Below are 24,919 nucleotides of genomic sequence, written 5' to 3' on the forward strand. Positions count from 1 at the left end.
TAGAATCATTTGATTTCAACAAGAGGCAGCGAAGGCTTGTGGTATGCGTATTAAATCTTTTGTATACATAGGGTGCTACTTTAATAGAATAATTAGTCTTGTGAGGGAAGTACCGTGTCCTCATTCTACTGAATCAACTAAAATGAAATAAAATAATAATTCCATGAATTAAAATGTACGTGTCTCTTCAAAATCAACTAACAAATCAATCAAAAACAAGGGTTGTGAGTTGACATATAAATACTAGTTGAAAATGAACTGAATAATATGAAACAAAAGTCATGAGATAAAAAAATTATACATTTGAATTAAATAACAAAATATCAAGATAAGTCATGAATTCTGGATTAAGTGATTCTTCATAATCAAGTAATAAAACTGAGTTGCTGCCACTCAGTGTAACGATTACATCAGACTTATATTGTCAGCAGTTAGAGCTCTTGAACGTTGCACTGAAAGAAATGAGGCCTGCTTTGATCAATCGTAAAAGTGTTGTGTTACACTAGGATAATGTACGTCTCATACAACAAGGATCACGTCTGCAAAGATTAAAGTGTTAGACTGGAAAAAACTTCCACTTACTCCTTATTCTCCAGACCTTGATCCATATGATTATCATCTATTCCGAAGTCTGCAGTGCTATCTTGATGAAAAAGAGCTTGTAACACACAAAGATGTCAAAACTACTTTCTCTACATTATTTTTTTCCAAACCCCAAGAATTTTGTAAAAGTGGCATTCAGAAGCCTGTACATCGTTAGAAGGAAGTAATTAATAATAATGGAATATACATTATAGATTAAATAGCATTAAAAGAGCTTGAAATCGGACATTACTTAAGGGATGACCTGATAGATTTAAAACATTATAAACAGTTCAACATCAGAGAATTAACTTCGAACGTTAGTATTTCTACGAAGACATAACATAGCTTCAGCTGTGAGAAACTTACGTGAACCAAGACGAGAAGAGCTAGCTAACATTCCCGCCAAGTGAAGTATACCTGTGTATCAATGTAGAATTAATCTACTCTCCAAGAATCATCGACCAAATATTCAGTTACAGACCAGATATGAAACTCAGTATTGTCTGTAAGTTTGTAAAACTGTTCTATATAAATCACTATTTGTAGTAACTATTTGTAATAACTTATTATAAAATGTATTATTTTTTATATAATAAAATGTATTTGTGTTAATAAAGAAAATAGTGTTTACCTACCTTGTTGACAAATATAATAAATTTAATACCTATCGGTATTTAATTAACTTCTAACTTAAAATTTTTAGCAATTTGAAATCGTAAGGCGTAAAGTACGTAAAATAATGTGTATGTTTTGTTTTGTTTTTTATAGCAAAGCCATATCGGGCTATCTGCTGAGTCCACGGAGGGGAATCGAATCCCTGGTTTTTAGCGTTGTAAATCCGTAGACTTAAGGCTGTACCAGCGAAAGATGTAAAATAATAAATCGGAAAGTCGTCCGAGATAAATTATAACAGTAACACAGTAAATATTATTTCAAAATTAAGCGATAAAACAATCACTAACTATTCATAAATCAATAAGTTATACATCAAAATAAAACATTAATAGAAAGTGAAACTGCAGTCATGAATTCGCACATAAATACTTCTCAAACTAATTGATAATACAATGAAAAGATGGAGTACTATGTGTGTGTGTCTTCTTATAGCAGAGCCACATCGGGCTATCTGCTGAGCACACAGAGGGGAAACGAACCTATGATTTAACGTTGTAAATTGGTAGACATACCGCTGTACTAGCGGGGGGCACTGGAGTACTTAACTATCATAAATATAATTTTAAATTTGAATCGAAATGGTTGGGATAAGATATTTATATACTCTTTCAGAATCAAGTAGTATAATAACAAATTTCAGTTATCTACTAATATAGATATAAATAGTACTTCAAAATCAACTAAAATGAATGAAATACTAGTGTCGTGAATTAAAATATAAATACTACTTAAAAATGAACTGGTAAATCAATCACAATCGAAAGTTATGAATTAACGTCCAGATACAAAAGAGTGAACTAACAAGTGAATTAAAAGTGCTTTGTTTGAGTTAAATAATATCCAGATACAATCTTAACTGAATAACTAAATGGATCTCCCCAATCAAATGATAAAACATCGAGAACCTAGCCATAAATTAAAATATAAATACCACTTCAGAATCAACCAATAAAAATAGATAAATAATAGTTATGAATTAACTTATAAATACTACTTTAGAATCGGTTATTAAAACAATGACAAACTGGAAATATGATTTAACATGTAATTACTATATTATATTAGATTAATAAAGCAATGGCAAACCGGTTTCATGAATTAACATGTTAATACTGCCTTAGAATCAACTCTTACAAACTAGAGCTTTGGATCAATATGTGAATAAGATTTCAGAATTAACTAATGAAGAATAAGAAACTTCAGTCATGAACTATCATTTAAATACAATGGCAGACAAGAGAATAAATTATCATACAAGTATTACTTAAGAGTAAACTATTAAATATAGCAAACAATAGTCATTAAATAAAATGTAAATACTATTAGAATTGATGGAAAAAAATGAGAAACTAGAGTCATGAATAAACACAAACAAACGCGACATGCGAAACATTCTCGGTAGTTTCCCTGCTCTTTGATTGGATTTTCTTTATTCTATTATTTGCATGCACGACATTGTGTTAGATGGATATATCCTAGTCTTTTTGAAAAAAAAATTGTGCAAAAAAAATACTCACGTAGATGCAACTTTATTTAATGAAAATACACGTACATAACTGTATTCGATAAAACAACACGCAAACTATATAGTAACTATTTTAATAATACAAAAGAGTATGAAAGAGTTATCAACGTTCAACGTAAGAAATTCTTTTACGAGTTGAAACAAAGAATTCATAAAAATGAAGAATTTAGCCTGTAATGTAGTAAAAATTGATAAAAGCTGTTTGTAGCAGTCTATGAAACGTACCGAAGATACATTATTGTAAAGTAAATGTAACGAATAAAAACTTAATATGAAGGAACGTCTGGATGTGTATTCACGAAGCATATGGTTGTGAAAAAACACGAAAACAAATTGAGAAAGTCCATAAAAATTGTATTTGATTCAACGTTTATTTATTTAAGAAATTACTCACGGGTTAACAGTTGTTTGTGTGAAATACTTTACAAAAGAAAAACACCAAAAAGCAACTGAAGTTGAAATTGCAGACAGTCGTTACGTGATGACAACAATATTGTGCCATCATGTATCACACTCATTACATTGTAAGGTTCGATAAACAAAAACCAGGTAAAGTGATTCTGAATCGAAAAGCCAATATGCAATCTTAACTCCTCTGGCCAAAGCCTTTTTAACGTTATGAAATTTGTAGCGTTTGATTAAGAAATATAAGATAAAAGTTCCGGACAAACAAACGAAAGCATTATTTATACTGATACTACTCCAAAGACAACTAATTAAATAATGACAAACTACAATCGTAAATTATCATAGAAACACTACTTCACAGTTAACTAATTTAACAATGGAAAGCTAATGCCATAATTTAATATGTAAATACTACTTAGGAATCAAGTAACCAAACAAACACAATCTAATCATTGATTAAGATGTAATTTTTACTTAAGAATCAATTGATAAAACTATGAAAAAACTAGTTATGAATTAACATGTAGATACTGATTTATTTTAATTAATAAAAACCGGAGTCATGAAATAACATGCAAATCCTACTTCAGAAGAAACGAGTAGAACAATAATAAATTAGGCATGAAAAATATGTAAATAATGCTTTAAAATCAGCTACTTAAACAAAAAGATGTAAATATTAATGTGGAATCGATTGATTTAGAAATGACAAACTAGAGTCACCAATTAACATGTAAATATTATTTTAGACCAACTACTATAACAATGAAACTAATATGTAAATAATAGTTTAGTCTTAACTGAAGAAACAAATTAACAAATAACATTTATATATTAATTTAGAATATATTAATAAAACAATGGTAATTCAATATTGATTTAACACGTAAATACTACTATATATTTATTTAATAAAATTATGACAATCTATTCGTGAGCTAACATATAAATACCTCAGAAGCATGTAGTGAAACTTACGACAAAATAATATAATAAAGATAATTAGTCAATACTATTTCATAATCACATTATAATATAATGACAAACAAGAGTCTTGAATTAACATCAGAATACTTCTTCAGAATCAATTAATAAAGTAGCCAGAGGATTGGAAGTTAAGTAATGCAACTCCTCTTTTCAAGGGAGGTGACAAAAATCGTCCCAGTAATTATAGACTCTTTAGTTTTACATCAATTGAGAGAAAAGTTTTGGAGATACATTTTTTTCCCAATCATTTAACAAAGTTCAGAATTTTGTAATAAAATAATGAGAAGCTAGAGTCGTAATTTAATGCCTAAGTTGCACTTCAGTGTCAACAGCAATGCCCTCTCTAAGCTACACGGCTACACAACAACCAATCAAGGATTACGCACTTCATTATTCCTCTCATTAATGGTGAAGAGTCGCAAGAGATTGACGGCCTTAATAACCTTTGCAGTAGATAGGCCTGAAGCCCAAATAACCAACTGATAGCATTGCAAAGCGTCCTAATGATTCAACAGGTTCGATGGTAGCGTATATCCATACACATTGTCGTAATACTGGAGCACATGACAAAATTCATTCCGCACATGGATTGAGAACAATAAACAAGAGTAACGAAATATCATGTATATAATATTTTAGAATACCCTAATAAAACAATGTGTAACATGTGAGAATCTAAAATATAAAATTAATTTAGCATCAAATATGAAAAACAGTTAACTAATGATTAGTTAACTAGTAAATGTTAGTTTAAAAATAACCAATAAAACACTGACATACTAGAGTCATTAATTAATAAAACTTGCAAAAACTAGCAGTGTTTTAACATGTAAATAGTAATTTATTGTAAACTATTGAAACAATTACATAAATTAGCATTTAAACTCCACTCCAGAAGAAACTACTAAAAGTAAAACAATGATAAACTGGTAAGAATGTAACATCTAAATAATTCTATAATCTTGAATAATAAAAGAAAACTTATAAATTTATACATAAAAATTACCCTCAAAGAAACTACTAAAAGTAAAGGAAAATGATAAAATGGTAAGAATATAACGTTAAAATAATTCTATAATCTTAACTGATAAAATAATCATAAATTAACATGTAAATCCTACCTGAGAAAAGCTAGTTAAACGAAAAAGAATCATGAATTAGCATGTAACACAATGAATGTTTTCGTTGTTTTTTTGGAATTTCGCACATAGCTACTCGAGGGCTATCTGTGCTAGCCGTCCCTAATTTAGCAGTGTAAGACTAGAGGGAAGGCAGGTAGTCATCACCACCCACCGCCACCTCTTGGGCTACTCTTTTACCAACGAATAGTGGGATTGACCGTCACATTATAACGCCCCAACGGCTGGGAGGGCGATCATGTTTGGCTCGGGCGCGAACCCGCGACCCTCAGATTACGAAGCGCACGCCTTAACGCGCTAGGCCATGCCAGGCCCACACAATGAATGAACTTCAAAGTGAGCTTCATTCAATTCTGAATCAAGTCTTTCTAAATCCAAAAACATAAAACAGTTTTTGCTTTTGAAGAACTTTTTTAGTTTCCTTTTAACTTTCTTTGTTCTCATTTCCTTGATAAAAATATTTCAATCGACTTTATCGTTGTAATTTCCGCATCTACTGCATTTATTGCCCTGGAAACACTTTTTTACTTCGTATTTGCAAGTGTTAAGAGGCATCGTATTACTTAAAATTTACATTACATTACTTAAAACAAGAAACAACACATACATGCAAAAAACAAATAATAATAATGTGAGGAATTTCAAAGAAGTAAATTCATGCTCGACTAGGGTCATCAAAGGTAAAGCAAAGAAGCATAACTATTCAAAAGTAAAAAGGAACACGTGAACGTCAGTGAAATTTATCAAAAACCAACAACAAATTTTGAGCAAAGACAAAATAAATATTACTATATTTATATTATATATATTATAAAACGATTACCGCTACATCGGTAGTATTTATTAATAACATTTTTTGTATAGATTCTTCTCTCTCTAAATAAATAGGTACAGTTTCTGTTTTTGTGAAAGCACATGCAATTCGAGCTCAGATTCGACCTTATTTCGCTAAGACCATGTTGGTTACTATATATACTCATTGTCCTATTTTCTTAGAATGTCTGACACGTAATGCTCTACCATTATAATATTTTACTGATACAAATTTGCTCACACTTTTCGCCAACTGTTTATTTTAGAAAAATAACTGCTTGCAAAATGTTAAGAAAATACATCTTGTTGCCAGTCCTCTGAACCATCTCTTATACTTGTTTTTAAATTTTTTATGAACATCGCATGCTATTTTTCTTTGTGTCCTACATGTTTCTGGCCTCATTTGTATCCTTCTGATTTGGGAATATAACCCTTAAATGCCAACGTGTATTGTTTTCAAAAAATATGAATCGTAATAAAAAATGTAGTTTATTCATGGTTTTGCGATATTGTATAAACTTTACATGATATTAGAAATTAAGAGTAGGATGTAGATTCCTCACATTACATTACAATCATCCTAGGCAATAATAAAATAAACGATATCCTATAAGTCTGCATTATTTCATAGTTTTTTCAGAATTAACTTAGTTAAAGACAAATAGTTGAAGATTTAATAACAGCATGTCTCACAGTATATTCATTTAAACATATTTAGTATAAAGCCACATTAGTCTATCAGCTCTGTCTACCGCGTAGACTCGAATCCCTGGATTTTATCGTTGCACGTCCGTAAAGCTACCTTTGAAATTTGTCTTTTTATGACATTATGTCCCACGGTGGGATCTGGAAGAATTTCTGTTTTTAGATATTGTCTTACACAGCGAGATGATATTAAAGTTAGAAATTAATTTATACACGTGAAACCAAAAAACATAAAAAGTAATGAGGATTTGGCATTAAGTTGATTCAAACTATCCCAGTGTTTGAATTTTGTCTCCATCCTTTTAATAAGTTGTTTTGAAATAAACATTGCACAAGTTACAGACTAAAATACGTTTCCATTATCCTCAAATGTAATCAGTGATGGTTTTCACATTAAAAGGTTAACATATGTGCTTATGGATGGTTCATTTAAAGCATTTATTAAGTCTATGAATCTACCAGATTATTCGAAAACTCTTATTAAACTAACATGGAAGATATTTTGAATAACCTTATCCTTTATTCAGTGTATACATTCCCGTTCAGAAAAAAATAAAGAAAAATGATAAATCAAACACCACTGTTTGCTAAGCATAAGAAAAATGCTAAGAAGAGTAAGTAAGTAAGTAAATGGGACTCATTATTTCCATAGAGCTAAGCGTAATTGCACAGACAATTTTAACACGTACTGTTTACATTTCACAAAAAATAACCTTCAACTAACAAACAAAAGGCCCAGCATGGCCAAGCGTGTTAAGCATGCGACTCGTAATCCGAGGGTCGCGGGTTCGCATCCCAATCGCGCCAAACTCGCCCTTTCAGCTGTGGGGGCGTTATAATGTGACGGTCAATCCCACTATTCGTTGGTAAAAAAATAGCTCAAGAGTTGGCGGTGGGTGGTGATGACTATCTGCCTTTCCTCTAGTCTTACACTGCTAAATTATCTAGCACAGATAGCCCTCGAGTAGCTTTGTGCGAAATTCAAAAACAAACAAACAAAACAAAAAAGTTCCTCAAAAAATGTTTTAACTGATGTTAAGTGTCAGCAGAAAGCCTAAACCAAGCACAACTGAAGTGAATAACGAAAAAGATGGAAATAAATAATGGAAAAGATGCTCGTGTAGTTTAGAAAATACGCCGACCACTAATCATTACTCATGTTACATAACAAAAGTCAACAAAGTACCAGAGAGAAAATGCTTCCTAAATGCAAGACAAGAAAATGAGCAACATAATTATATCTTAGAAAATAAATTTATATAAAGTACATCTGTTTAAACACAAACAACCTCACACTCGGATACTTAATTGCTATTTGCAGTCCTGGTCTCAATACATCAAGTTTTAGACCAGTGGGAAAGCTTATATGCACAAACATGTTGATTGTGTAAACATTTGTGGCTAAATACTTGCATACCGAAGTAAACAGCATACCAGATAATTAAATCATTCATAAATGTCATATTGTTTATTCAGTAGATAGAGTAAAGTGAAATACACAATTATTATAATGTATTAAAAGCTGAAAAATCTTACCTAAGAAAACAAGTAACAATATGTAGGATAACATTTTAGTTAAAGGAAAAACTTTATATGTGTATTTTAAATAAATATAAGAGTTTTACTTAATTTTTTTTGTTATCTTCATTCCCGTTAAATTAAGTATTTGAGGTCGAAAGGTAATCATACTATAATGGAACTTTTGCTTAAATTATACTGGAAAAACTCTTTATTACGCGATGTGCAATTCCCAACTTCGCGAAAGTTTTATGTTGTGTGCAATAGGGATCACGATTTTCCCGTTTCGCCTCCATTTCTTGTCACGAAGAACTTTATTTATCTCCATTCTCAGGGTGCGGGTGTGAGGTCATGAAAACATCACACAAAATATCTGCACTGGTGCCATCTATATAAATATAATAGTACTGTCTATATGTCCATGTAAATATTTCACAGGATGTGGATGGATCTTGACCAAAATTGATATAGAGGTTCATTAGGGAAATATATATCAATTTTCAATTTTGCGTTTTGCGATATTTTCGAGTGCTTTTGCGGTTATTTTACCATTACTTCACCCCTGTTGATGGATCTTTACCAAATTTGGCATGAAGGTTTGTGGGTTCATTCAAATTCACGAGTTCATATTTTATATTTTGCTGTTTTTATTGTTGTTTTGTTTTTTTAAATTCTGAGAAAGAATCCAACTTTTCATGTCTTAAGATAACGTTTCATTAATCATGAATTTACATACTTTTCGTCCAGGTATGCGTACATAACAGCATCAAATCTGTAGGCACTTTTAATGTACACCATTGTCGACAAGACGTTTCATCCTTTATCAGAATTCCTTGAACTGGCTGGAAATGTAACATCTAAAGTTAAATACCTTAATAAATGGCATGACGTTAATAAATGATATAGTGACTTTGTTACATTTGCACATACTATAACAGTGTATACTCCAGATGTTGTTACAACGGGTTGTAGGTCAGTGATTCATAAATTAAGGCGTTTATAGTTTTCATAAATACTATTGTAGTATATCTAAAGATTGAAATTTTGTTAACAAATGTTTCAGGGAGTGTGATACTCGTTAATTCTATAAGCTTACTTAGATAAGTTAATGATATTTGCTTAAAACTTATTGAACTTGTATTATGTATTCAAACATATTTGTTCAAAACTGATATTGAAGGGTATAATTTATCATAAAAGAGTAAGCTACACATAAATGACATAGGAGCTTTAGGCTGAACAGAATTAAGTGAATTAGCAACGTACGATGAGTATAATTTGTATTTTAAGACTGGTCCTGTCTGAAATTTAGACCAGTATTGTATGTCAGGTACAATTTCATCTTATGATTATTGAGGATACATTTCCTTTGCTGTGAGTACGATGAACTAGGCATGATACAAAGATTGCATAGTAACTTTTCGTTTAATTTATGTAGAAAATATATAATTACGTGTAACTGAGACAATTAGTTTTCAATATTAAGTATAATATAAATATATGTGCAAAATTTCTTTATTAGTATCATATATATAATCGTAAATGACAACATATTTTATATATTATAAGCGACTTGTTCAACTTTTTTTTAATAAAATTATCTTATAGATATTTTCTTTGCCGAATAACTTACATGTGCTCAATGAAGGAGCTCGCCAGTTAGTCGTTAGGCGAATTGTACAAATATCAACTCGAACTTCATTCGCTTTCATAAACCATCGATAAAATATTCAGCTCCAGACCAGATAGAAGACTAAATATTGTTTGTAAGTTTGTAAATTTTTTGTATATAAATTATTACTTGTAATAACTATTGTGAAACAACATTATTATAAATTGTATTGTTCTTTGTATATTAAAATATATTTGTGTTAAGAAAGGAAACTGTGTGCATTAATCTTGTTGCCAAATATAATAAATTTGATACATATCGACATTTTATAATGCATAAAATAATAAATTGGAGACTCGTCCGAGATAAATTATAATAAGTAACACATTCTAGAAGTTTCTAGAGTTCTAATATAGTGTATAAATGTCGCTAAGTTTGCTTGTTTTTGTCTTTTGCGCAAAGCTACTCAACCGCTATATCTGATACATCCAGTGTAAACGAGACCTTTAACCAGGGATCCTTATGCCAGCTTACGACATAATGGATGGATAAAATATGGCAGAAATATGTGACATGGGTGTCACGGGATGTTCGGATTTTTTTAGAATTTCCCTTAACCGGACATAGTAGTGATCGAGATGTTATTTCTATCATGTTTCACAACATCTTATTTATTCTTGATATCAACAGCTTACTCATATGACTTTTAAATGATCATAATGCAATAAAACCCTGTAACTTTATCGAACAAACTGAATAAAAGTATCTGATTAGAATGCAGAAAGAAATTGAAACCTCTGTTTCAAATAAAGAAATATAGTTGGTTGAAAGGAGAGAAAAATTTGGTTGGGATGAAGAAGCAGTTGTTTGTATGCTTGTAGTAAGAAGATGCAGTTGAGTGAAATGAAGAGAAGCATCTGACTACGAAGAGAATAGTGGATTGATGAGAAGCCAGACAATTGATCGAAATCGAATTTGCACAGGGAGGGATATATTTTAATGAAATGAAAATGTAATCATTAAGTTTGCACATTAAATTCATGTGAAATATGTAGACACTTTTCGTCTCAGCAATAAATATTTATTGCTTACTAGGTTATATGTTGAAGAAAATTGCAGTTCTATTTGGTGCGGAGAAGTCATGTTGCATTTTACAAGAGAATTTCACAAAGCAAGGAGTATATATATATATATACATACATTTTATTCCATCTTAATAATAACAAATACTTTAAGCAGTGTCAAAAGTTTCACATTGTATTACACCAATTGATTCATAATATCTTTACAAATTATTGTGAATTTTTGTGGAATAATGAAAAAGTTAGGCCTAGAATTTCAAATTAAATGGATTCAAACAATTTGTATACCACTGTTTATTCTCTTCGTTCGAATTACTTTTGCGGATCATTATTTTATAAGTTCATAACAATGACATGTCTTGATTTCAGTATTTCTCTAATCGGAAAAGAATAACTTTTTTGAATATCAGTAACATTCAATTTCATTTATAATTCCCACTTTACACATTGTCGTGTTTTTTGTGTGTTTGTAGGTAAGTACAAAATTACATAATGGACTATTTATGCTTTGCCCACCACGTGCATTAAAGCCCGGTTTCTTGCGTTGTAAGTCACAGATGTACTGCTGTGCTATGGAGGGGAGCTGATTGTTGTGAATACTTGCTCAGTATAAATATGCTGGATGACGAAGAAATATGATTTCCCAAATTAAAATTAATAGATAACTCCAGATTTCATTCGCCTGTTCAAACAGAGGTGACCAACTTCAAATTTCAGAACTACTAAAGAAATGTCTGTGAAACAAAAATATAATTCGAAGTAAAAAACAAAACTTAATAAAAGAGAGCAACTTAATATTTTCATATTAAGTTCATATTAATTTCCTGTCATTAATTTAGCAGTGAGAGACTAGAGCGGAGGCAGTTAGTCATCACCACCTATCGCGAACTCTTGAGCTGCTATTTTACCAACGAATAATGAGATTGGCTGTCAAATAATAACATCCTCACAACTGAAAAAGCAAGCGACCATGTTTGGTAAAAATAATTCGATCAAATCGCTAGTTGAGCGTCCTAACCACCTGTCTATGCCAGGACATTAGAAAAATCGGTTATTTAAAAAAAAAATCTACATTTAGTATATTTCATGTATTCACAGCTTACAAAAATAATAGGAATTTGTAATATAATATGAAAAGATAAAATAATTTCTATTGTATAATGTTGCTCAATCCTTTCATTTCGTGTTAATGAAACCAGTCATATGTAATTGATTAGTTATTCAGCTATGTGTATAATGGTCGTACACAGACTTTCTCAATTAACAGTTGAAGCAAATCACAGTTTAAACCACATTGAATAATTTAAAAGCCATGACCTTACTTTAAAGGAAACTTTTGGGTATTCTACGACTTGAGAGAAAAATCATTCGACAATATGAAAGTAGACCAATAATATAAAAGTCGTTGCGAATTGGTAACAAGTGTTTCGAAATGCTGCTGTAGAATGTAAAACTGTTTCCAAAACAAATTTCTTCTGGCACCTAGACAAGACACGCTTATGCCCATTATCTGAGAATTTTCGATTTTCACAATCGCAGTGTGTTAACTGTAAGATTGAATCAGACGTTCTAGAGTAGAACTGCATATCATGTTAAATCATTTAAGATTAGAAAAAAAGACATACAAGGTCATCTTGTCCAACATGTGTTTTGCTGTAGTGTTCGTGAAGCTGGTCATAATGATTTCAGCCAAATCGATAATAACGCTGCTCCATCACGTTAAACTTATTGACTAATTCTCTGAAGAAATAAAGTATCGTTACCCATACAAACAAATAAATAAAAGGATAGGATACAAATCCTTAAAATATTTACATATTTTTGCTTAACTTTTAATTATTTTGTGCAATATATTCAAGAATGAACCTAGAACACATTTTGAATTCCATTATCATGTAATTCTGCTTACCTTATAAAAATTAGATCCACTTCTGTAGAAAAATCACTCCATTACAAGTCACTTATTACAGTTGAATATGAATCTTCAATTTACGGTTTTTTTTAAGCGTTCGACGAGGAAAATTCAAATATTGTATGAAATTGAATAATTTTGTGTTGTTTTCTCCGATTACGACACTTTTTGTGATTGTAAATTCATTCTTTTTCTATATAAAATACAAGGAGGAAAACAACTGTTATCAAAAAAGTTAATTGTAATGTTTTTGTTTGTTTCAATTACTTGTGTGCAACAAAACAGAAAATATATGTCTATAAACAACTTAGTTCATAAATAGTTTAGAAAAAGGAACTTAAAAAAAGTTAAAGAAAGTTGTAGGATCGCAGAGATAATTTTAGGGTTAAAAATTCAAATGAAAGACATCCTTATTTTTCGTTTTAGCTTCTTGGGCTTAAATAATATTAAAGAGTGATAAACCTAATAACCAGGTACAATTAATAACAATCACATTATCTAACTAACATTCAACAGAATGTAAAGTATGGTGTTTTAACGTTAGATTTTTATTCTAACGTGGGCAATGCTAATGATACAGACAAGAAAATACATATTTGAAACCGACAATATAATTCACAATATAACATTATATGTTGTGTTTAATGTGTCATTTGTGGGCTAGAATATTTAATTAAATTATTTGTTATAAGCAAGCGTTGCATATCGAAATGTTCTTTAGATATTTATAGTTGCTTATTATAGCCCACAAATGACACAACGGGTGTCTGCAGACTTAAGACTCTAAAACCCTAATATCAGTACTTGTGGTGGGCAAAGCAGAGGTAGCCCATTGTGTAGCTACGTGCTTTACTCAAAGAACAAGCGTACTCTGATAAGTATTTTTGTTTTACTATCTACGAATATAATAATTACAGTGCTCATAACGGAATAGCTTGTTTTTTCTCTATCTTTACATACAGAAGACTACATCGGATTGCATGCATAAATATAAAAATTTCATTTGTTTGAAATAACGTTAGGTTTAAAAAAATAAGTATCTTAAATATTTCTGACTTTAAGGTGTTCAATATGTGTTTCTTACTACGTTTATATCCTCCCACTGGCTCAGCGGTGTGTCTCCGGACTTACAACGCTAAAAACTGGGTTTCGATACCCGTGGTGGGCAGAGCACAAATAGCCAATTGTTTAGCTCTGTGCTTAATTCAAAACAACAACAACAACTACTTTTATTACACCTAATACTAAACGTTCAATAATAGTCCAGAACTTGAGTTTGCACTATATGACTATATTAGGCCCATTGGTTAAAGCACTCGACTCGTAATCCGAAGATCACGGGTTAGAATCTCCTTCACACCAAATATGCTCGCTCTTTCAGCCGCGATGGCGTTATAATGTGACAGTGGGTGGTGATGACTAGCTGCCTTTCCTCTAGTCTCATACTGCTAAATTAGGGACGGGTAGCGCAGATAGTCTTCGTGTAGCTTTGCGCGAAATTCAAACTAAACCAATGACTATATCAAAAGCAAAAGAAAAAAACAAAATATGATGTATCCTTAACTTAAGGATCATGCAATTAATAATAAGAAGTATAGGATATAATTTCTTATTATTATTTTGTCCCCCGCTGTTACAGCGTTAAGTCTACGGATTCACAAAGTTGAAATCAGCGTTCGATTGTTCAGTGGACTCAGCAGATAGTCCAATGTGGCTTTGCTATAAGAAAAAAAAAACACACACACACATACTCATTATTTTAACAAAAAATAAAATACTTATATATCTTTCATGAATTGAGAGTGGTTAAACCTGATTTGTATCTTCCTATACAAAGATTGTGTTGTAAATTAATCCTAGATTTGTCTCATTTTACGACAAAAAATTTTATTTCCTAAACCCAAATATTTGTGAACAATAACACAATCGTTGTAACCATATAAACAGGTACGATTTGTATTTTATAACGCGTGTTTTTAAATTCAAAATTGTTTTTACTTAGATAAATTGTCTTAATATGAGAAATGGCATTTTATTATATGAAAGCAGACAGTATAAAATTCAACTGAAGACTGTGCATCAACTAATTTATTTGTGTGTTTTTATTAACCCTTAATGATTGTGGTGGCTATAACTTGAACTAGTTGCCGTTCAAACACCAAGCTTATGTTGTATAGTAAAAATAAATGTATAATTAACCTCAAGGACGACAAATATGTTGAAATTAAATAATGGGTTAAACAATCGTCAAGACTTTATTTTTATTTTAAGATGACGTTTAGAGCTAATGCTGTTTGTCAAATCGTAGAGTTTACGACAAAGACATATGCACAGAATTAAAACAAAATGTATGTGTAACATTTTGAATGTTGAACGTGAAATTTCTCCTCAAAATAACATAATTTGTATAAATATTACAAGTGACGAAAAGAGAAAATAAACTGAAATTGAAGTAGAAACCAAATATGTAAAAAAGAAAAATTATAGAAAAGAAAGTGTTTACTTAAACCCAATGGTTGTATGGTTACGACTTTGTAGATTAATCTTCTTTAGAGTAATTCTCATTTGTGAATGTCTGTTGTACCACTAACAAGTCACAGCATCAAAATGTCTACAACTATATGTTTATTTATGATAAAATGTTTGTTTCTTGACCCTCCAATTTAATATGGTTTAGATATCCTTGTGCTCTCTCGCGAGTCGCTGGCCTGTTTACCCACTTTTTAAAATATTGCATTTGCAAATTATTTAGTAAATGATACATTTAATAGTACATGTAAAATAATTTCTTATCTTAAAAGCTGTGTATATGTGTGGTATTGTTTTTATACGGAGAGGTGGCACTTGTGTCGTATACAAGTGTGAATATTAAGTATGACACTTTGACCAAAGCTCTTTATCCTAATAACATAAGTGTAACATGAATAACATTAGTTTCTATATTCAAAAACAACAGCGACAAGAGAATACAATAAACATTTAAAAAACTTATTTGTAACTGTATTTTGCTTTTAGTGATGCATACTATATTTTGTTTTTAGTGATACATACTGTATTTTGTTTCTAGTAATACATACTGGATTTTGTTTTTAGTGATACATACTGTATTTTGTTTCTAGTAATACATACTATATTTTGTTTTTAGTGATACATACTGTATTTTGTTTCTAGTAGTACATACTGGATTTTGTTTTTAGTGATATATACTGTATTTTGTTTCTAGTAATACATACTGTATTTTGTTTTTAGTGATATATACTGTATTTTGTTTCTAGTAATACATACTATATTTTGTTTTTAGTGATACATACTGTATTTTGTTTCTAGTAGTACATACTGGATTTTGTTTTTAGTGATATATACTGTATTTTGTTTCTAGTAATACATACTGTATTTTGTTTTTAGTGATATATACTGTATTTTGTTTCTAGTAATACATACTGTATTTTGTTTTTAGTGATATATACTGTATTTTGTTTTTAGTGATACATACTGTATTTTGTTTTTAGTGATATATACTGTATTTTGTTTCTAGTAATACATACTGTATTTTGTTTTTAGTGATATATACTGTATTTTGTTTCTAGTAATACATACTGGATTTTGTTTTTAGTGATATATACTGTATTTTTCAACACACACGCTTCTATATTTAGTCGAATCGTACTCATACCTAGCACCTTTATTTTTAATGGTAACTACAACAAACAAATATGACAGGTAACTATGGGTACTAAAATGAGCCACACATTTGCCAACCTCGTTGCTGGATGCACCGTAAGTCGTTTGTTTAATCAATACAGTGGATCAGTACCCATGATGTATTGTCGCTATATTAACGACATACTAGAGATTACATGCATGCCAAAATCAGACTTAGAAACTTTCTACACCATCTTCCCAATCTTCTTTATGATTTATTTAGTAAATATCCGACATTCTCCTTTCTCGATACCAAGAAATACACACAATACAATTCTTTGAACACTAGTATACATAACAAAGAAACACATCTATACACTTACCTATATTTCTAATTTTCCCACCAACACAGTAACAAAAAGTCAGTACCTTACAATTTTTACAGTCAGGTGAACTGTGTAATGACGATAATGACTATAAATCTAAATCCAAATACAAAAAAAGCTGTTTTTTTTCTAAAACCCTTATTCTCTCTTCAATGATATAGCCATCAAAACCAACTCATATACACGGGAACAAACATTCAACTCTGCCAAGATAGAACACACTGACTGTATTCCACTTTTGCTAACCTACCACCAGACCAATAAGAACGTCAAATACCTTACACTAAACAATTACACAATATTTACTGAAGAACCTACCACTCAATATCTTTTCAATGTCCCACCCATTACTTCTCACAAACATGACAAAAATCTAAAAGAAAACCTGGTGCACAATAAACTTAAACGGGTGTATCACTTGCCCATATATAAACAGTACCGCAGATATACAAGAAAAAAAAAACACAAATTTCAGCATAAGACAATCCTTTACATGCACTACTGAATGTATCAATTACTGCATAACTTGCTAAAAACGCAATAGTTTATACATTGGACACACAGGCCACCGACTCAGGGATCGAGCACAAGAACATATAAACCATATTAAACTGCAGGAACGGGATACATCTACAGGCAAACATTTCACCATCAACAACCATGCAGTTGAGAACTTTACGATTCTGTGACTTATTACTGGTCCAAGATATATATACGAAAAAAAACAACCAAAAAAAAGATTTGTTTGTTATGAAACACAAAGCTACACATCTGTGCTCTACCCACCACGGGTATCGAAACCTGGTTTTTATCGTGTAAGTCCGCAGACATACAGTTGTGCCACTGAGGGGTAGAGATAAGATTAATCTAGAAATTGGGAACCTTACAATCACCTGATTTAAATGAATGCTTTTCATTCCTATACATTTTCTCCATCTGTAATTTCGCAAAGGAATTTTACGTTCAATTTTTTATTAATTCTGGGCATGCGCCTTCGTTGTAAGCTATACAATCTTATGAAAAGAGCTAGCTTGAAATGTCCTCCTCTTAAAATAAAAAATGTCAAAACTTGGTGATTCCTTAACCTGTTCTTTAATATGTGTTATATGATACAAAAGGTGATACTGAGAACATATATATAAATCAAATTAACATTACTCTGAAGTTTATCAAACAAATTCACGAGAAACATCCAAGTTTTAACATCCCAGTTCATTACATTTCATCCTTAATAGTCTCGTGTTATAATTTTTAAAAGAAAATTTTACATGCAGGATTAAGCTTCTTTTCTTTGGTGCATTTGTTGTTCAATGACACAGTGTATTCTAGGCAAATACGGTTAACATCTTGCTATTGATTTATTCTTTTGCAAAATATCCTGATATGTTTCATAAATATATTTATATATAACATGAATTATCTTGTAAAAAAAAAGATTAAAAATAATAACCCTCATAATTACCCAAAGCAACGAAGGCTTTTGCAAACAAAAAAATTCCAAGCAACTGTTTAAATGAACTACCAAATGCTGTTTCGGTTGTGTGCTCTAAAACATTTTAAGTACTAAAATTCGTCTATCTGTCTTCCTGAAAAGTCAGAATTATTTAATTATTTATTACAAATTTCATTAGTAACTTTACAGAGAAAATCAACTTATATACAGACATGAACTAGTAATCCTGTAGAAGAATAAAATAATATTTGGTAACTTAAACACTTCTATAGTGTTTGCGTGAGACCTGTATTCAAAAGTTCTTATAACAGATGGTAAGTTGTGGTTAATTCTGCGGTTTAAATGTTTGAGACATTTAAACATTACTGAGCTGCAGTAATGATGACTGATGATGACAAATCTTTTACAAATCCCTTCTTCTTGAATTTAGAAGTGAAAGACATTCGGTATCTGAGATTTAACTACCAACAGGTTGAAATAACTATACCACCAGACCATCACATGAAGATATTTTTCAACCACTGACTTTATGGACTGCATCTATCTGTTCAAAGTTACACAAAGGTTATCTGCGTTAGTCGTACCTAATTTAGCAATGAGAGCAGCTAAACTCAACATTCTCTCCGCCCACCAATTCGTGGGCTACTATTTTACCAAGAAAGAGTAGGAGTGACTATCATTTCATAACGCATGTTTGGTGGTACTGGAATTCGATCCACAGGTTGAGAGTCGATCGCCCTAACCATGATGTGAGGCCTAATCTGCGTAGGTCATATTGCCCTAACCATGATGTGAGGCCTAATCTGCGTAGGTCATGTTGCCCTGACCATAATGTGAGGCCTAATCTGCTTAGGTCATAACGTTAGAGAATGTTTGATTTCTATGTTGAGGATATGATGCGTTGCTCAAGGAGAACTTAACTTCTCTCTTATAAAATGGCCTGGCATAGCCAGGCTGGTTGAGGTATTGACTCGTAATCTGAGGGTCGCGGGTTCGAATACCGCTCGCACCAAACATGCTTTCCCTTTCAGCCGTGGGGGCGTTATAATGTGCGATCAAGCCAACTATTCGTTGGTAAAAGAGTAGCATCAGAGTTGGTGGTGATGACTAGCTGCCTTCCCTCTAGTCTTACACTGTTAAATTACGGAAGGCTACCGCAGATAACCCTCGAGTAGTTTTGCGCGAAATTAAAAAAAAACAAAACAAACTCTTATAAAAATCTTCAATTAGGTAAGCGAAGTTTGTTGTCTGTACCAAGAACTTACTCGAAGAGCTATGGAACATTATACTTTGTGAGAAATTAAATATAAACTAAAGGAATTACTTCTTCAACCTGATGAAAATACTTGCTCGCATATTTCACATAAAACACTTGTTTGGTAGTCGGTTTACTTATCTTTAAGAAGTATAAAGGCTAAAAAAAATATTTATCGTGTCACCAATAAAATGGGTTGATCTTAAAGATACACTCTTTTCAAGAATTTTGTCCTCACGATATACATTCTGGCAAGTGTCTGTGTAAAATCTTAATGGATGGATCAATTTGCTTAAGAACACATCCTTGAATACACCTGACAGTGACCCATAGTTATACATATTATTTGTTTTAAAATTAAGTTTGAACAGTTTGTTTGTATCTTGATATAATTAAGGTTGTGTGAAGTATTATCTATTTGCTGATGTACTTTGTTTGCGCCCCCCGCTGGTACAGCAGTATGTCTCCGGATTTACAACGCTAAAATCAGGGGTTTGATTCCCCTTGGTGGGCTCAGCAGATGGCCTAATGTGGCTTTACTATAAGAAAACACACACACTCTTTGTTTGTTTACCATTAAGCACAATGGACTATCTGTACTCTGCCCACCACGGGTACTTTGTGCTTAACTTCGAACAAACAAAATATCAGTAAAGGAGTAACTCCCCGAAGAGCCGTAAGGAGAAACGTTAACATCAATAAAACTATTTTCCTTGCTAATTGTTTTTCCTTTTTTTGCTTTACATGTTTAAACTTCAACTTGATTCAATATATCTTCATTTCTTTAATGTTGTTGTACGCTTTTATTATTATTATTTTCATGCAGAAACCTATGACTTTTACTAGACGAAAACAACAGCTTTTTCGTTATCACATTAACCAAGCTATCCTGGTTTGATACCTTTTGTGGATTAAGATATTCTTGAAGCGATATTCTACGTCAATGTTTCCTAATTTGGTGTATGGTTCATGCAGAGGGTTTGTTTATTTTATGTTGTATTCATTCTAGTTGTAGTCTGTTGCATATTCAAGACATAATAAAGAATTTTTATTGTAATTTAGTACTTTTTGTCTTTTTTCAAGCTGGGGTGAATAAACTGATGAGAAACACTAGGAATTATACGCAACTATAATATTAATTTCAGTTGATTATATATTTTTCTTATGATATTTCTGAGTAGCTAGACATCAGAGAGAATTAAATTTAAAGAGAAAACAGAACAAATGATTTACTACAGGTTTAATTTTAAACTTTTCTATTTAACCAAGGCACTTATTTTTTTTGTCAACTATTTTCTTTATTCCACACAGATCTATTTTATCTTTTGAGTAAAATTCTCTTGTCTTAGATAAGCAAATTCAAGAATATAAATAATATATACGTATTTATTTAGAAAAACTTATTATATTTTCCATAACAATAAAATGTTAAACACGACGCAAACCTAATTACATAATATTGAGTTCTCAGGCTCAGATGAAAATTTGGGGAATTGGGGGGCTAAAATCCGAAGTTCAATTTCTCACAGTAGTTGTGCAGAGAAAACAACAACGAGATGTAATATGGATAGTTGCCATTTTCGCTGGGTCGTAACATCTGTGAAAATTAATTACGTATTACAAAACACGCTCAATACTTCGAGAACATCGTTTTTGGTATAATGTAAAGCGAAAATTGAATTGATTGTTCTTTTCTTTGTCAGCAAGTACAAGATATAAGAATAAAGTCTTGCTGGTTTGTTTTGCTGAACTTAGCAAAAGAAAGTCACTCGAAGCTACTCACAGCCAACTAATTAGCTACACTTGACAGATCGAATACTGATAATCAACTATCACTTTTATGATGCATTCACGGAGCTCAGGGTGATTTGTTTGTTTAGAATTAAGCACAAATGCGCTATCTGTGCTTTACCTAAGTGTGTTTAAGCGTTCGACTCATAATCCAAGGGTTGCGGGTTCGAATCCCGGTCGCACCAAACATGCTCGCCCCTTCAACCGTGGGGGCGTTATAATGTTACAGTCAATCTCACTATTCGTTAGTGAAAGAGTAACCCAAGATTTGGCAGTGGTAGTGATGACTAGCTGCTTTCCCTCTAGTCTTACACTGCTAAATTAGGGACGGCAAAGACACTCGAGAGCTATCTGTGGTAGCCGTCCCTAATTTAGCAGTGTAAGACTAGAGGGAAAGCAGCTAGTCATCACCACCACTGCCAAATCTTGGGCTGCTCTTTTACAAACGGCTGAAAAAAAGAGCATATTTGGTGCGAGCGGGATTCGAACACGCGGCCCTCAGATTAGAAGTTGAACGTCTTAACCCACCTGGCCATGACGGACCCTAGTAGTAGGAATCTTTAACCATGTATTTCAACTCTTAACATTCCTCATACACTAGGGGGTCGTACCACACTCGATAATAAACTGGGAGTTCCCTGCTAATTTGCTTTCACGTATTATGATTCAAACCATGGGCTCCTCGGATAGTAGGTCTTTGACGAGATGATTCCGCGCGCTTTACCACAGATTGTGAAAATAATGTAGTTTTCTTTCAACAACAAAATGTTTTACGTACGCTGCTTCTGAAGAAAAAACAATTTACATATATATATATATATACAGTTTAAGAATACAGTATCTTAATATTTTTGACATGAAATAAGACATAAAGGTCAGAAGTAGATTACTTATATTCGAATATATAATAAGTTAGTCCAGATTACTCTTTTAGAGTTTATTGAATTTTTATCACTTAGTTGAATACAAAAGGTAATTAAATCTGTATAAATACTGATAGTGATATATTAACTAAATAGATATTTCTGACATTTGAGTATATACTACATCTTTGATTTTCATTTTTCTCTTTTATATTTTTTGTTTGAAAAATTAAAATAAAGAAATTTACCGTTTTTCTTTCTTTCAACTCATTTTCTACAGCGACATCTGTAGTTTCGGCAATTAACTAATGCGTGCTGCATTGACAAAATAAGTCATTAAATTACTGCTCGATCATTATCACATCTGTTCGTCAGTTTTTATTCATTTTTTACCAGAATAAGCTTAAAGCGACTTATTTAATTATGGCATCGAGATTACACCAAAAAGTCAACAAAAAACAATAATAACACACAACACGTGTGTCTTTATAGATATATATAGAATTATATAGGAAAAATTCATTTCTCAAAACACAATATTAAAATCAATAAGCTGGCAAATTTAATATTTCGATAAACGACGTATTATTATACTAATCACGTATTTAAAATAAATGTGAAGCCCAATAACTCATTAAATTCACTACTTGCCCTTAAGTTATACCAATTTTCAAGGAATTCTACTCCTCATCATTAACGCTGGAAAAGTACAAACTGAAGAAAATAAGACTAGACTTCTTATATTGGCAATATGCATATTACTTGTATGTTGTTTTGAGTTGGTTTTTGCTCCATACAGTTAATCTGTCTTTATATTGGATTTGATGTCGTTGTTGTTCTTTTATAATTAAGCACAAAGCTACACAAAAGGCGTACACCGCTGGTATAGCGTTAAGTCTAAAGATTTACAATGCTAAAATCAGAGGTTCGATTCCCCTCGGTGGACTCAGCAAATAGCCTGATGTAGCTCTGCTATAAGAAAACATACACACACACAAAAGGTCATCTGTACTCTGCCCATCATGAGAACCGAAACCAAGTTTTCAGTGTTGTAAGTCTACAAACATATCACTCGTTTGGATAAGCTATTGTGAATTGGCTACAAGCGTGTCAGAGCATATTAGCAGAATGTAAAACTTTTCAAACTAATAAGATATTTAGTTGATCACACATATCTGTATAAGGTGAGCCATGATCCTTAAGAAACAGGTAACAGCCAATTATCAATTTTAGCTCACTGCAATTGTCGAGATTAAAAACAGAGACCCTCACCTGCATTTGAACGCTATGATAGTGCAAGTATAATAGGCAACAGGTGTACACTCGTTTAAAAATATCCTAAAATAGGTTCAACATGAACGTGCCCCCCATGTAGTTTCTATTATAAATGTCGGCAGGAACTTCTGAACTTGAGTAACGGCATAGCTAGTATCATACGTTACACGAACTACAACTTATCCTTTTTTGTTGTTGTTTTTCTTATCTGCTGGTGCAATTAATCTTTACTTCAACCTAGTAGATTTTAATGTCCTCGCTATCGCGTTAAAACTTATTAACATATTCTTCAAATAAGATACGATTTGCCAAGCGGAATGGCCTCAATCTCCACTGAGCCTCAATGCTATCAGGTATGCAGACATAGCATAAAAGTATTTATAAACACGACGGCTCGATCGAGGATGTCTCAGGCAAAAGCTAATCAACGTTCTTATTTTAAACATGTGACATCAGAACCTGTTTGCCCTTTATGTTTTCAGTAACAATAACATATATTGTGGTGAAATATCATAAACTGTAAAACAATAAAGTTACTTTTACCAAATGTAATTTAGTAGCGATGATTAACGAACAACGGATCATCAGTCACCTTATTATCATAAAAATTAAATTAAATGGATAGAAATTATTTTATAAAAGTTCTTTTTCCTTTCCATGACTAAGGTATTATACGTTCCAGTTGTCAGTTATATTTTGCTTTGTTTTGAGTAATACAGATAGAGACTAAAATGTCAGCAATTTATATATGAAACTTACGCTGTCGTCGGTTGATAAACAATTGCTTTCCAGAAAACTTTTAAACATCTTTCGATCTATTAATAGTATTATTTATTAGATACTGATTCTATATAGTACTTAGTACGTGCGTTTACTTAAAGATTTGGCCCGGCATGGCCAAGCGCGTAAGGCGCGCGACTCGTAATCCGAGGGTCGCGGGTTCGCGCCCGCGTCGCGCTAAACATGCTCGCCCTCCCAGCCGTGGGGCGTTATAATGTGACGGTCAATCCCACTATTCGTTGGTAAAAGAGTAGCCCAAGAGTTGGCGGTGGGTGGTGATGACTAGCTGCCTTCCCTCTAGTCTTACACTGCTAAATTAGGGACGGCTAGCACAGATAGCTCTCGAGTAGCTTTGTGCGAAATTCCAAAACAAACAAACAAACAAAACTTAAAGATTTTCCGTCAAAAATCATCATGTTTCTGGACGAGACCAATTAGGTATGACATTTTGGAACATGAAATTTGACATTAAAAATACGATCTTTTCGTTCACTTTTCCAATCTGCCTGGATA

The sequence above is a fragment of the Tachypleus tridentatus genome, chromosome 10, assembly GCF_004210375.1.
Source record: "Tachypleus tridentatus isolate NWPU-2018 chromosome 10, ASM421037v1, whole genome shotgun sequence".
In the NCBI taxonomy this organism is placed as follows: domain Eukaryota; kingdom Metazoa; phylum Arthropoda; class Merostomata; order Xiphosura; family Limulidae; genus Tachypleus; species Tachypleus tridentatus.